Here is a 15468-nt window from a genome sequence, read left to right as displayed (position 1 = left end):
CCACATGTACTGTGGAACCGTTTAGTCGGGATATTTAGCTGTTTGGCGTTTAATTTGTCAGACGGTCGTAAAATCCGACGTAAAACGCGCTACCCTCTCCCAGATAAAAACGCACTCCTCGAATTATGTTCGTTAAAAGATGCACATAAAACGGCCGATCCCCGCAGATAGCCGCCCGTAAAAATACTAACCGTCCGGGGAAGGACTCGGGATTGGACGGCGGCACGCACCCGCCGACCAGCTGTGAAAGTGGAAAATGTGTTTTACAATTTTCGTGGCAGTAAAGGCGGCTCGGCGAAGGCGCCCGGAAAAAATCCGCCCAGGGACGGCTGCTTGCTTAATAAAATACCCGGAGGCGAGCTCCACTCGTGTCAAGTGCTTTTAATTACGCAGAAACATTCCATACCGAGCATAACTTTAATCAGCCCGGCAGCAGCACAATTACCGCTTGCAGTTGAGTGTAACGATAAACAGCCGCCATCTAATGCCCCGGATTTTTCCCCCCCGGAACTTTCGTCATCCCGACCCGGACGAACCGCCGAACCTGCTCACCTGACGCGTCGCGACCCGGATTCTTCGTCAATTCGACCACCGAAACGTCCAAGACTCACCGCAAAGAATGCACCCACACAATCGACTCATTGTTTCATATTTAAACGTTCCGGATCGTTAATCCGTTGTTTGGCGCTCCAATATTCAAAGCATTTTTGTGAACGATGATCCGGAGAATTGGGCGTTAATTATTGTAAACACGCTGGTCGGGACTACATCGACGGGCGCAGCGTCCTCTCGATTATCGACGGCGATGGCCAACATTCACTCCGGATTTGAATACAATGAGGTTGGGGTTTATCAACACGTCAATTATCGGTGGCGGTGCTTATTGATATTTAATTACGTCGGTGAAAGCAAAAAAGTCAAGGAAAAATATCGACATTACTGTTACACTATCGCTCAACATTCTAATTTTAGCTCTTCGGGCGAATCCGCACATGATGCTCATCGTACTGAGGACGACTCAAACTTTTACGCTTTTCTGAAAATTTCTCCTTGGAAACAAGGCTTTCGGAGAAAACTCGCATCTCGCAGAAGTTTTAACACATTACGTTGTTAAAAAGTTACAGGAATCTTCCGTTCGTGTGGGTTCGTGTTCTGGAGTAATTGTGCCCTTATAAAAAACATTTATAAGTTTTTTGCAAATACACATACCTACTTATGAAATCAAGTGCATATTTAAAAATATGTATTTTTTATTTTATCTGTATTACGTATGCAATTTATCAATCTTAAAATTATGTATATTTATGGAGTAGCAAATCGAATAGGATCAACGAAAAAATAGATAAGGGACGTTATGGAAAGCAAAACTTGTGAAAACATGCGACGTAGCTTCAATCATACTAACATCAGTGATGGAGATAAGTTTGATCGAAACTCCAACAAAGTTGTGAATGAACCGTTTTCTTCGTTTCCATTTCGAAAATAAGATTCTGTCATGAATTATTTGTGTCCTCGGATGAAAATCGTATTTTAAATAGAATTCACACAAATGTCAAAATTGACAAGTGACAGTTTATTAAGTTACGCCGCACGCTTTCAGAAATTTTGTATTCCAAAGCCACCTTTTATCTAATTTTTATTGATCATATTGTACTATTGCGAGCAAAAAAAGTGGGACATCAAACTTCTGTCAGTTTTGAAAAATTCGATGTAGTTCAAGCTTTATTGTCATTTTGGCTTTGATTATTGTCATAGAAATTTGACACTATTCTAGCTGACAGTTTAAAAATTTATTTTATACTCCTATTTTCCTTTTCCAAATGCCCTCTTTTTTTGATAAAGGTAGATTTTGATTGGGACTTTGCATTAAATAAATAATCACTACGTGCTTACTTACAATCATTCCCTACAACCTACAATACTTAATGACAACGTCAATCAATTCAAAGTAGGGTTAGAATCAGATAAGGGTTATTTCACATTCAAAGTCAAGACAATGACATTGACGTCCCACTTTTTTTGCCCGCAATAGTACACTGGCCGGCAAAAAAAAACTAGTCATCATTTAAATGTCAGTGTCAAAAAAGCATTCATTACACATTTGGATTTTGACGTAACACAAAAATGATGGCTAATTTTTATTGCCGGCCATTGTACTATGCCAGCGAATAAATTTCGGACATTAGGTAAATTTGTTGTCATTTTGAAAAATGAAATGTAAAAATTGAAATGTAGCTTTATTGTCATAATTTCTGGCATATTAAAATTATTTTCTCAATACTCCAAAGTCACGTCAGATTAACTGAATCTGAACATGCCATCAGATGAGTTGCATTGTGTCAAAGTAACAACTGTGAAAAATAGGGTTATTAATATGCAAAGAGTGTTTTACAACTAATGCCAATGACATGAAATTGATGTCCGAAATTTATTCGCTGGCATAGTACTTATTTATTTATAAAGTGAGATTCGCTAGTTGACCGCGAGGTAGCGCTTTTCCGTCAATTACGCGTGGCAACAGCGCAATATGGAGAAAAATTAATTATACAAATATCGCGCCTTCAAATAAAATCCTGGGCTGAGTAGGCGTTGGAAGAATTAAACCGTTTAGAAACAGTGTAAGGTTTGAATTTCCCGCCGTTTGACACGAATGACATTTGTTATGTGTCATCGGGACATAATTGAACATGTTTGTTTTCAGCAAAGGGTGCCCTTAGATATTTGCTTCGAGAATAGGATCGTTAAGTTATTCTATTTTTGATGTAAAACATTGTAAAGAAAGAAAAAAAAGAAAGACTTTTTGGCTCTAAATTTTAGGTTAGCTGTCAACGTGCTCCAATTAATCTATGCTTTAAAAATACAGCAATTGACGGTTTCCAACGCTTTCCCAGCCCAGGATTTGATTTGAACGCACGGGTTATAAATTGATTTTGAGTCTTTTGCAGTTTTTTTTTAATTGTCCGTTATTATTTTCTTATTTTAATCTGAGCCGGATAAAAAAAATCCCCAAAGATGATTTTTTGGTGATTTTGTTCATTCAACTAATTTTTGTTGGTAGCTACTCAATGGGGTCCTAAATGGGGTGTAAAAGAACACTTAATCATTTCTATAATTAACAGATTTTTAATCTTCTTTCTAGATCTCAAATTCTACAGAATTTGCTGCAACCTTGAACAAGTCACAAATTTCCAACAACACTCACCTCACTGGTAAGTAGTTAATGAGAACATTTTTTATCAACACTGTTCTTTTGTTCTTACATTACACCCAAACTTATAAATATTTAATACTTTTTTCACGGCGTGTCAACTTTTTCACACCTGTTTCTCTTTTATTTCTTCAATATCATCTTTTTTTCTCACCGTTCACGTTCAAAACAAGTTTGACGCACTTCTTATTTTTTCTTTTATTTTACTCTTATCGTAATCCTATTTTATTAACTCTAATTATCTAATTAATTAACTCAACAATTTTTTTTTCACTTCCACACATACTTCGCTCCTCAACTCGCATGTCTCAACTTTCAGTCGGTTTCGCCATTCTGATTTTCAGTTTCTTCGCAATTATAACGTTTTCAGGTCAGAGCGAATAAATTCCTATTCTTGATGAAAATACGCCTTCTAGCCGTAATTACCTGTTACAACAAACTTTTTCCATTGTCACCGGCGACCTTTAACATATTCTGCCAGTTTAGCAAAATCGTCCAATTCTTTCTTGCCCTTAAACTTGACCTTTCTGCATGGCTACAAGAAGAAATCGATTCGAACCCAGATCTAAATAAACCACAAACCGAAAACAACAAACTCCAGAACCAATTTGATTTGTGTTTAGATTATCGACGATTACTTACATTACTTGACAGTTCGATAACTCCGACCGACAACAAAATTCATTTAGATACGTTTTTCCCCAAAAATTCTTGAATTATTTAACTGGAATTTTGCGATTTCCGAAAGTGCCGACCCTGATCCTTAATTATGACGTGCCGGAGCGCAAAAACCTCCCCGAACCGACGCCTTCTCTTTGTTATTCCGTTTGAGCCGGCGTTGTCCCCGCACCCTCCAGTGCCTCCCCTAGCCCGCACCCTTTCGCCCTGGACTCCGACGACGTCGCCGTCGCGATTATTTCCACTGAGTAAGCAATCTAAGAATGCAAATGTTTTATCGGAGGTGAGTCAGGAAATCGAAATGGCGTCTGATGAACCGAGCTTATCGCGAATTTCTGCGATAACTCCCGGAACCCGATCCCGTCCATCTCTAGGTGGTTCCTGGACCCACGAAACGTCGTCAACATCTGTACCGAGACACGTGCAGGTCGGGTGACTCACGGGTCATGGGCGACTCGTCGCGAAAGGGCAAACGAGGAAGACACCGAAACCATCCGAATTCACTTTCTCCCACGAATTATATAACCGTTCCAAATAAATAACACAAAATCCGACAATGTCGGCTCACAATGCCAATGTGAATTACGGCGAAAGTAAAATTGTGAAAGTTAAATAACGTGCTGGAATAAATGCATACATTATGTTGGCGATTTTTTTATATTTCTGATGGAGAGATACTAACTGGCCGTGCTGTACTATTAATTCTGGCCCCGATTTAGCGATTTTATTCCCGAGAATGCCGAATTACGACACTAAGCATTCCGATGCTGGACTGCGACTTGCACTTTCTTGAAATTAAGACCGCTTTAAACAACTTTTACATCACCGGGGCCATTGTTGATGCGTTATTGTTACGAGGTTTTTGCCTCACAGGCGGTACGCAACAGTCTTATTAGCACCGACTCACTAAAATGACGCCAACGTGGTAAACACCACAACAAAGAGTCCACACGAGGCAGACGTTTACTAACAGACGACGTCACCTCGCCCTCGGAGCTAGTCCTTCCACACAATCTTAATTTCTTCTCTGGCATCAGTCCCTCTGTCTTACAATTCTCTTCTTTGTGGTGTTGCCCTTTCGTGTCCAAACCCGTTTCCCCGAGACCTACAACAAAAAATTGCTAGACTTGTCCCGACTGCAACACAAAAACTTCCCATTCAAGAGAATTTTTTCCAGGTCCAGGTAAACGCGATTTGTCGCTCGTCTGCGCCTCTTTTTGCCTTAATCAACGAAATCCGTGCCACGGTCGAAGAATATTCAACCAACACGATTTATCGAGCGCTTCATCTGAACCGTAACAGTGCAAAAACAATTCAAATAAAAAAACTTCGCCGGAAACAAAGGCAACGCGGATAGGTCGGTACTAATTAAAATGTATAATACTCGAGGAAGTGCATTTCTTGAATTTACGATTGCGAAACACGGAAGATTAATTTGGCGAAAACTTCTGAAAAAATATCACTCGGAATCGCTGAAATTTTTCTCGAGTAATAAAGTTTGTCGAGGAGCGGCTTTAATAAGAAAATAAAAGTAGGAACGCGTGCGTAAAGACCCTCCGAAAATAAATATAAACTTCGCCTTTGCAAAAACAAAAGATACATTATGATAAAAGGGCTGCAAAATTTTTAGCGTAAAAGTTATACTGCCGCGGGTAATGGGGATGCGGTCGCAAAAATTAAATAGGGGAGGTTTATGGGAATCGGTGCGTTTTCAAAACATTCCGCAATGTCTTGAAACCTGTAAAGTCAACCGTTGCGTACCAGTAGTTTTATTAGTTTGTCTGTTTGGAAAGTCGTTTGGGTTTATCTGTCACTCTTGATAAGAAAATGTATTTTCCAGTTTTGTTCAAAGGTCTGGGACAAAATATTTTATCTTAATGACAGTTGGAACACTTCGTGACGACACTTTACACATAAACAATCAGTACTTCTCCAATTAGAAGTGTAAACACTCTAAACAAAGAGACGACGGAGTTTTGATGTGTTTGAATGTTCGGGGGCCTACGCCGCCCCTGTCGTCCACGTGGTCGGTTCCTGTTGCACACCCACCACATGCCCGTGGCGGAAAGTGTGTTTATTTACGTAGTCTCATCTGCCATTAGTTTATCAGCGAGCGCTGGAACGTAAATATCGTCGTCCGGTTCTAGGCTGCTCCATCTGAATCAATCCGGTCCTGGAATCGAACGCGCAAACACCAGATCCGTACCGAGAATGGTCCGGTCCCCTCCTTTCGTAACGGCTCGAACTAGGTTACGATAAATTAACTCAACGTCTCTGTAACTAATACAGAGACGCTTTTTCTATACTGCTGCGTTGTGTAACTATTATCTGTCGTAAATAACACCGCACACGAAGGATACGCGGCGCAAAATATCGATTTCGTTGAAATTTTTGTCCCCGCATCAACAATTAATGGCAACACTTGGTTATCATTGTTTGGGACAAGCGACCCAATTTGTTCGGTAAATGCGGAATAATTAAGGGTCCGGGAGGGACTAATTGACCCCTCACGGACGGATATATGGACAAGTTTTAACCCCAAAGGGACGGCCGTTGTTTAACTCAGTTACGCTGCGACCGCTCGCTGAAATAAATGTAGGAAAAGTGTCTGGAACGCGTTCGGTGCAGGCTCACGGTGCCACACCCTGTCTGCTTCTTGCGCTTCGAGTAAGGGCTGCTATTGTTGTCGATGATGGAGGCGACGGCGTTGCGTAAACTGACAGAATACGAAAACAGAAGCCCCGACAAGAACTCGATGAATTATGGAATCGCTCCGTCGGCTCTAAAAATCACGGGATTTATTATAACTCGCATAGTTCTCGACGCCTCCGTGTAAACATTAACAGCGGACCGTAAAAGTGAGGTTAGGTTTCGACACCGTTTTATTTCTTCGTTTTACGATTCTCAAACAACGACTCCTTGCACTGCGACCGCTTCAATGCGAGCGTTATTCATCACAGTCGACAATTTCAATGGGAACGCCACATCTTCCTACAAATTACGCAATTTTATTACTCGAAACGTCCGAGATGAATCCAGCAGTGACTGCGCGACGTGACCAAATTTGATTTTTAAATCTGGTTTAATCATCAACACTGTTAACGATTAACACACCGACTTGCGAAGCCGTTAATTACAAAACGTTTCGTTGAATTTAAACGACAACTTTGTGCCTGGAATTACCGAAAATGTTGCAAAAATGACAGTTTACGCAAATGTCACACTCGGGCGCCCTCTGACGCCAATTGACACAATCAAAATTACAACAATTTTACATAATTATTTTTATTATTTGTTCTTATCACTACTTTCTTTGTTATTATCTTATCCTTATGACTCGAACAATTCCGTTATTAATTCGTGGGGAATGTGCTGACATATACAGAGTGATCCACTCAAGTTGACCTTTTTCCCGATAACATTTTGTTCCATCGCTCGCAGGATTTCTCCGGCTCTGGCATGAATTACCGTTTAACACTTTATTACCACGTGGCTGTGTTTAATCACGACCACTTGATTACCTTCAGTTCCGCGCTCATGTTTGCTATCAATATGAAATTAACATTTCCCGCAAAGAAAGTGTAGTTAACCTGAAATTTTCCGTGAGCGTAGGCCAGAAGAATATTCCTTTCTTACGATGTTATCTGATCCATTCAAGTACATCCCAGAGATGGTGCCCCTCTTTTCGTCGATTTCCTCTCGGATTTTGTAACAGTGTTGCATTCAACGTCCAAATCCCTTTCAGACCGCTAAAGTCAGTCTTGGAGGAATCGCTCGTAAAACGTAAAACGCGCGGTCAATTACTGTTATGGTTATGGTTATGTTTGTCTGTTTGAGAATTCATTCCGCGCTACTACAGATTTTCACTTTGTTGGAGTAATGATAGTGCAGCTCATCCTAACAATGTTTATCTCCTGTAATTGACACTAATTGACATCAATAACGTTGACGGTTCCCCAGTCTAATTACTGTACGGATCGATTTTTGTGGTTTCTTTGTCTTCAGCCACGTTCGCGTCTTTGTGCTGCTGCACAGGCGGAAACTTCCCATCCGAGTCGTTTCAAATTGAAATTGTCCCCACAGGCGGACATATTGGACGATGACGTTCCACTCGGCCGCCATCTTGTCCGCGAAGAGGCTTAAACTGTCCTCGACGTAATTAATTCCGAATACATCTGCGACCTCATCTTCACCCGAACGAGACAATTGTTGGCGGATCCCGATCGCGACGTGCGCCCCCACAAAGGGATGATTGATGGAAAAACGAGAACAGGGGGCGCGGCGAACGGTGCGAACGCGGCCTTCTCTCCAACAGTCCGTGTTGTTCTCGAGGAATGCGGTTCAGTGAGAGTGGTAGACGGGTCAAGGGATGGGTCAGCGAGGAGGGAGCGGTCACTGGCCCCGGCCCCGGCCGTTGTCTCGCCACCCCCGTCGAGGACCAGGTCATCCGCTAGAGGACACCGCAGCGGCTTTTTACGGCTTTATGTCATGGGGCTCGAGCGCGTTTCAGCCGCAGGAAATTAAAAAGTCCCGGAAACTGAACGGAAGGGATTTTTTCGCGACAAGTTGGTACCGCACGACGTATTTCGGGTTGGTACCGGTGCAAACCGACAAGTCAGAGTTTGTTAGGTTAGGTCGTTGATCGAACACTTTTTTCAATCAGCCAAAGCTATAAACTTAATTAATGGGATCTGGAACGGAAGAGGCGAGCCTGTTTGGCAACATTTCAATAAAATCGAGTGCCGATTTGGAACATTTGGAAAAAATTGGTCCACTGTTGCACGAGCCGGTTCAAATGTGCAAACTAGTCAAATAGACTTTCTCTTCCAAAGATACAGAGGTAAACGCGAACGAGTCTTCGGTTCTTCGACTGAAGAAACGAAATTCTTCATTCTCTTCCCACATACTTGTGGTCATCATATACAGAGTGAGACATACACGTGCCGAGTACAAGACACCACATTTGTGAGTACTCTCATTTGTTGTAAATATTGAGCTCTGTGACAGTTTTATAACTTCTTTTTGACAAAGCACGGCCCCCACTTTGTCGTATTTTGGAGTTTTATGTACGAAACAACTCCCACCGAACACATGTCGTACTTATTGACACAATGATACCTTTTTATGTGGTACACAACTGATAATCGAATGTTTTGAGTGTTTTTTATCTCAATCGAGGATTTTTTGTTGTGTTTACTTTTTGCAGAGCAACAACAAATTTTGAAATTATACATTCGGGGAAAAGTAATTGGTTGGAGACCCAGCAGTAATGAGCGAATCCTCCCGGGAATCGAACAAAGCTTTATCGGGATCATTTTGAACTGACGGAAGTTCGGACTCTCCATTATCTCTCGTGGAAAAAACTTCTCTGGCTAAAATTACCGACTGAAGAGTTTTTCGGAAGTAGTCATCTCGGCAGTCACTTTACGGCCATCCGTCCGCGTCACAGCGATTCGACTAAATCCAGACCGAAGAAAAATTAAAATTCGGGCAGCCGTAATTATTTCGTTTCAATTCTGGAGCCTCCACTCGGCGGAATAAATTAATGGGGGCCCCGTCCAATTTCCGTTCGTCGATACCGAAAAAACGCGGTTGAAGCCCACCGAAAGACGAACGCACCCTCCGCAACCCCGCCCGCCAGGGTCGGCTTTAATTAAATTCGCGGCGTAATTAGGGCAATTCGGTGGCAGAGGCCAGAATAAATTGACGTTATAAAGTATAAAGTGACGCAGACACAATGGGCCCGGATCGCCTAATCCCCATTTCATCATGGACGTCCGAAACTGGATAATGTTGTATATAATGGTATTTCATTAAAGTTTCCGGATTTCGGGGGCCAGGAAATGTGGAAAGTTCACCTCTAGTGGGATTGCGTGGCGCTCGCCTATATTGAGAAAGTTATATGCGTCCATCCGGAAGGGTGTGAACGTCCAAAACGTGCGTGCGTACCGAGTAACGACCCCCGCTCCATTTTTTTTAATTGCGATCGAGCCCCGTTTAAATAAATTGAACCGGCCGCAATTTTAATAACGGTTTTATTGCCACCGTAAAACCGACGATAAGTAGCTCTAGGAGGCAATACATCGCTAATTATCCTCCCGGCTGAGCGTACTCCCACGGTTCTCGCCTCCGTGCCCAATAAACGACGCCCCCTCTTATCAGTCCATCTGCACCGATTTCTCCCAAACGCGACACACCACCAATTGAGCCGAGTGTACTACACCCGGAAAGAAAAACACATTCGTTTTGACTTAGCTTGCGAAGCTTTGAAAAACGTCGCCCCCGGGGCCCAACCACCCCCGGTTAATTTTTTCAATCTGCCAGAATAACGAGTGCGACTCTTCCCCACTTTTTAATCCGGGCGCTTTCATCTCGAAATTGGTTGATGAGAAAGCGGCGGCCTTGATTCCGCCATTACGGTTGCAAATTTTCGTTATGCAAATGGCGGTCGGCGCTCGAATCCGTTTCGGCGTCGATTTTTGCAAAACTGTCATGTTCGAGTGGGGCAGATAAAGAGGAGCGTTGGCTGTTTTATCGTCGACATAAACTGAAAAGCGGCTCGAATGGCCGACATCCGGAACGTGGCGGAATGCGCGGAAAGAAACCCTTCATGTTCCAGTCACGTGACACCGGAAGTGTCGACTCCACTCCCGAGGAGATCAATTTCGTCGAGTTGTGTTGTCCGTTCGAGTTTGGGAAAATGGAGAAAATCCGAATTAGCGCCCGCTTTCCCTTCTCATAATTTCATATCAGCTCCGGGATCCCAATAAATCTTAAAAGGCCGAATTAGAATTGCAGATGGCGTTGCGAAACCACCCCTGCATTAACATTCAATCCAATTTGGCCCTGTAAAAAACCATTTAATCATTCCGCTCCGGTGGTTTACTCGTCGTATCGAACGGTGGGTCCGTACGCAGGTAGACTTTGGGCACTACCTTGACCCGACAACCATCAAACAATCTACCCACAGACACAGTAAACCTCTTTCTCGCCCAAACCTGTTCCGACCGGCCATTTATCACAATTCTCCGTCGAGGAATCCGTCTTCGTGTGGCCCACCACGAAAAATAAATTTCAATCAGAGGCGCATCCATCCCGCAAGCTCAGATTAAAATCCGCTAATTTACGAATCAATTGGTGGACCTTTTCGCCGCCCTCTCCTTTGTACTTGTTGTTTGCGCAATCACCACCGAATCAATACCTTCGAGTTTTCCGTCGAGACTCCTCACCTTAATGATGTAGTGGAGCATCGCGCCCCCTTCGGAAATAGCTTTATTGACAAATTAAAGAAACTCGGCAACAAAGAACGGCCCCACCACCCACATAGAGGCCACCCCTGAAGATGCCTCACCGACCGAGCGAGCGGTTGCCCAACGAGTGGCAATCGCACGTTAGAAAGGAAATTGCTATATATGACCGACAATTGTAGCATTACGACATCCTTGATAAACTTTGCATCATATCAAAGATCACAGCTTTCTCTGGAGGATTTGTTGAAAAATTGGACTCGGCTGGTGAGGGCCGGACCGGCCCACAGAGTCACTATCGAAACGCGATCTCGCCCGGCGACATTCTCTTCGTATTACAAACGAGCTAATCACGTAACCCCACTCAGAAGCACAACAATGTCGGATTATACACATTACTTCCTAAAACACCGCGAGATCTTCATTGAAATCGTTGCAACTCCTTCCTCGATTGGCGACTGGAAGGTCAACACTTTCAGTTTGATTGCAACGCACGATTCCACTCTGTGGGGCCCAACGCGTTCGCTTCTGTGACCCAATGAATCGGCTCCGAGATTATGAAAGGAGCGTCATCTCGATGCATATTCACCGGGACACAGATCCATGAATTCTTTTCAATTCAATTCAAAATGCTCATTAGAATAACATTCGGAGAGCGTCTCAGGTCAGATCGTCCCGAATCTGGGTGACAAACAAGGTGGCACTCGAGGCCGACGCTTTTTCATTTAGTAATGAAGACAGTCGAGATGAAAGGATGCAGAGGTGCGATTAATATTTTATGCGGTGCCGACGACGTTATATTAATAGCGGAAAATAGAGATGACTTGGGACGTGCAAAAACATGTTTATAATTCACCGGCACATGTAGTTTACTAAACATGACAGTATTAGCGAGACAAAAACGTCCTGGTGAGTATTAACGCGTCAACGCTAAGACAATAGGTCGCAAGAGACCGGCAGATAATAGGATTACGAGATGTTTGAAGTATTTGCCACTCACAAAGATTCAATCATCGTTACCTTAAAAGTATTGACGGTCACGTGAGGAGTTCTCAACCGGGTGCTGTCGCAGAAAGGCTTTGTGAAGCTTAATGAGAAGAACAAACGGCGCCTGAATTATCTTTATCGGTCCAAAACACCGGTTTTTCGCATCAAAACCGTCGCCTTAATGAAGGTATTTTGTCATTAGGGTTTACATAACCTCCAAATGCTCGAATTAATGAGCTGAGAGGCGTTACGTGTACGACTTGACAAATTTTACGTTGGGAAAATGTGGGACCCGTGATTTATTTATTTATCGAAGAATTTGGAAACATCTGGCTTGGCGACTGAAAGATTCTCATTGGCCCCCATAAATCTAGTTTTTTGCCGTGTCCACTAATGAAGAGCGGAGATTAATGAAAATGTGCGTGCGAACGATCGGTCCTTCACTTTTAATTCCGACCAAGCGGAATTTGCAGAGAAATTAAAAAATAAAAAGAAATTTTGGATAAAATGTTTGTTTTGACTGTACTTGGCAATGCTAATTTTCTCCGTGGTGTGTACTTACTTATGTCAAATCCTCAAATCTAGTGACAAAATAAATTTAGGTTATGTTTTGGTTTTGAACATTTTGTGGCGAAAGTGAATAAATGGGAGGGCGAAACGGAGCAATAAAGGGACAAAGTGATTTAATAAAGTAAACGCGTGACGGACTAACAACTAGAATTGCGTTTTGGAGTGTCCAGGTGTTTTTCGAATTCCGTAAATGCACCCTGGCGTTGCAGTTTCCTGTAAAAAAAACCGGTAGGTTTTGATGAATTTGGGGGGCCACGCCTCCGAAATGTTTGTCACATATTTATGCAAATGCGTCCATTATGTTGCGGCTTCGAATTGTGCGGTGTCGTTAATACGGTAACGAGACTATTTTTAATTCTTGGCCCAAATAATTAGCGATCGATCGAAGTCGGGTGGTGAATGAGCGTGTCAACTGGGGGCACATCGTGTGCCTCGCCGTATTTCTTTTCACCGGTGGGTTTCGGTTATCAGGACAGGTGTGCAGCGAGCAGGTGGCACACGAGGCTCATTCAACCGTCGAAAGAGAGCCCCGAATTACGACCTGCAGAATCTCGTGATTTCAGGGGGCTCGAGAGAGAGCAGGTAAGTCCTGGCCTTGGCAGTGGAGCATGAGGAGCCGGGGCCCCCCTTCCACATGCCTGTTCGGCCAGTGACACTTGCAGGGTCGGCTCGGCCCGTAGCGGGGGCTGCGTGGAATTTTAATCGCGGCGTTCCGTCGCACCCCCGATTCCCTCGTGCTCGTGAATCTTGCAGGAGCGGGCTTTGTCACCTGGCGATTTATCGCACCAGACGGGATCACCGATCGATACGAGGTGATAGTGATAATGAGGCGTGATGCGCCACCCCCGCCGTTCGCCTATTTTTATCGAGGTTTGTTTATTTTCGGCGCGACCCTCGCACATTGTTCGCTGATAAAAAATAAAACCGTGTAACGGTTCGATGAGATGTGGCGCAGTTTCTGACGTTATCAAGCGGCGGTTTTATTACATGCGTAAAAATTATTAGAGATAATGGCAACGGGAAGGGAGGTTTTGCGGTCGACGGTAATTGTTTACTTGAAAGACGAAAGAGCGCCGTTGACACTTTGCGCTAAATTCGTCCCCGAAATAAAATTTTCACCCTAATGAATATCTGATGTCGACAGAAATTTCTAATCTAAATGCAAGTTATGAAGAGGAGTACCTCGAAGCTTCTCTCTGATGTCGGCTACGTATGTATGAATAATTCTTACTTTCCTGCAAAATCGACCTAATTTTATTGGGCGAAGAACGTTCGGGTTATTTGCCTCTTTCATCGTACATATCCTGAAAAATAGGATAATGGAACGTTCTCTCCTCGGTTACGATCCGATTTGCATTTACAGACTTACTTTGTAACAAGACTTCCATTTTCTGCGAAATACCCAACTGGAAATTTCCCGGTGCTCGATTGCGCAAAATAAAAAAACAACTCTGTCTTTGTAGCCTTCGAGCGTAGACAAAGCAGTACTTGTGAAAACACCTGAAAATTGAAACGACAACAAATCAAATAAAAAATCTCGCAATGACCAGCTTTGCAATATTTTCTCACCCGTTCCTTCAATTTTTGCTCCACAGAAGATCGATACCGGATTTCATCCTGTTCGTTTCCCAGAGACAACAATACCGTAAATATTCCTAAACCCACCCAGAGCCTGTTATTCTTCTGCTAACAAAATCTTTGACATGACTTTCGAAAGTTTCATAACCTCATCAAGTGTGATTCAAAAATGACAGCACGCCTCGTTAGGTTGGCAACATCGATGTGTCGGTGTTGGTAGTAGTGACATGTCACAGTTCTGTTCTGTCATAGTAACACCTGAATTAATCGTGAACAAGTAATTTCCGTTACATTTGCACCAATTAATCACTCCATTTGCATTTAAAACAATAACACTTGCAAGAAGAAGAACTTTCGTTGGTGGGGTTAACCTTATACATTTTTTACACTGGTAGATTTTTATCTCTTACTATCTTCAGATAGTTATAATCTGTCAAATTTGACAGTTGCAATAAAAAAATTCAATCCGATTCTGATTCGCAGACTCACTTTATAACAAGGCTTCCTTTTTCTGCAAAACATACGACTAGATATTTTCCGATGCTCGACTGCACAAAAAGAAAAAAAAAGCAGTTGTGTCTTTGTCAGGTTCGAGTGTAGACAAAGCAGTACTTGTGAAAACACCTGGAAATTGAAACGACAACAACAAATCAAATAAATAATCTCGCAATGAGCAACCTCGCGGTATTTTCTTACTCGTTCCTTCGCTTTTTGCTGCTTAGAAGAGCGAGAGTGGATTTAATCCTGTTCGTTTCTTAGAATTCTATAGCAGTACTGCAAACAGTCTTAAATTATTATCATTATTAATCTTTCACTTAAAACCATCTAAAGCCAGCTTTTCTCCTTTCAATGAATGTTTGTACATCGACCGGTCGATTATTTTTGAATGTTTCATAACCTCATTAAATGGGATTCAAAGATGGCCACTTCCAAAGGTTGACAGCACGCCTCGTGCAACGTCGGTAGTAGCGGCATGTCAGACCTCTGTCATCGTAACACCTGAATTAATCATACAACAAATAATTTCCGTTACATTTGCATCAATTACTCATTCCATTTACATTTAAAACAATAACATTTGCAAGAAGCAATTAAGCAAAGTGGAATTAATCGGAGTTAATAGGAAAGACCAGAACTTCCGCGCGGAGCCAAAAATTACAACAAGACCATTTATTTTTATCTCTTTAATTGTCTTGGAGC

The 15468-nt window shown here is 42.6% G+C and overlaps 3 long non-coding RNA genes across 4 annotated transcripts in view; 1 reads left to right on the top strand and 2 right to left on the bottom strand.

The window, feature by feature from the left end:
• Window positions 1-3210, top strand: part of LOC138134011 (uncharacterized) — an 18602-nt gene extending 15392 nt beyond the window's left edge. Inside the window, exon 3 of the long non-coding RNA XR_011160610.1 lies at window positions 3140-3210. This is a non-coding gene — a long non-coding RNA (uncharacterized lncRNA). The remainder of the gene's footprint in view (window positions 1-3139) is intronic.
• Window positions 2238-15468, bottom strand: LOC138134010 (uncharacterized). The gene is made up of 4 exons (XR_011160609.1): window positions 14260-15468; window positions 14060-14190; window positions 13873-13994; window positions 2238-4991 (listed from the first exon to the last, which is right to left on the bottom strand). It is a non-coding gene; the product is annotated as an uncharacterized lncRNA (long non-coding RNA).
• On the bottom strand, window positions 7156-9065 carry LOC138134009 (uncharacterized). Of its 2 annotated transcripts, XR_011160608.1 has the most exons (3): window positions 7523-9065; window positions 7408-7476; window positions 7156-7340 (listed from the first exon to the last, which is right to left on the bottom strand). It is a non-coding gene; the product is annotated as an uncharacterized lncRNA (long non-coding RNA). The 2 variants fall into 2 exon arrangements; XR_011160607.1 differs by having other exon boundaries at window positions 7408-9065.

The sequence above is a fragment of the Tenebrio molitor genome, chromosome 6 (genome assembly GCF_963966145.1).
Source record: "Tenebrio molitor chromosome 6, icTenMoli1.1, whole genome shotgun sequence".
Classification (NCBI taxonomy): Eukaryota; Metazoa; Arthropoda; class Insecta; order Coleoptera; family Tenebrionidae; genus Tenebrio; species Tenebrio molitor.
Note: the sequence above shows the minus strand (reverse complement) of the source record. Positions and strands in the feature narration are given on the sequence as shown.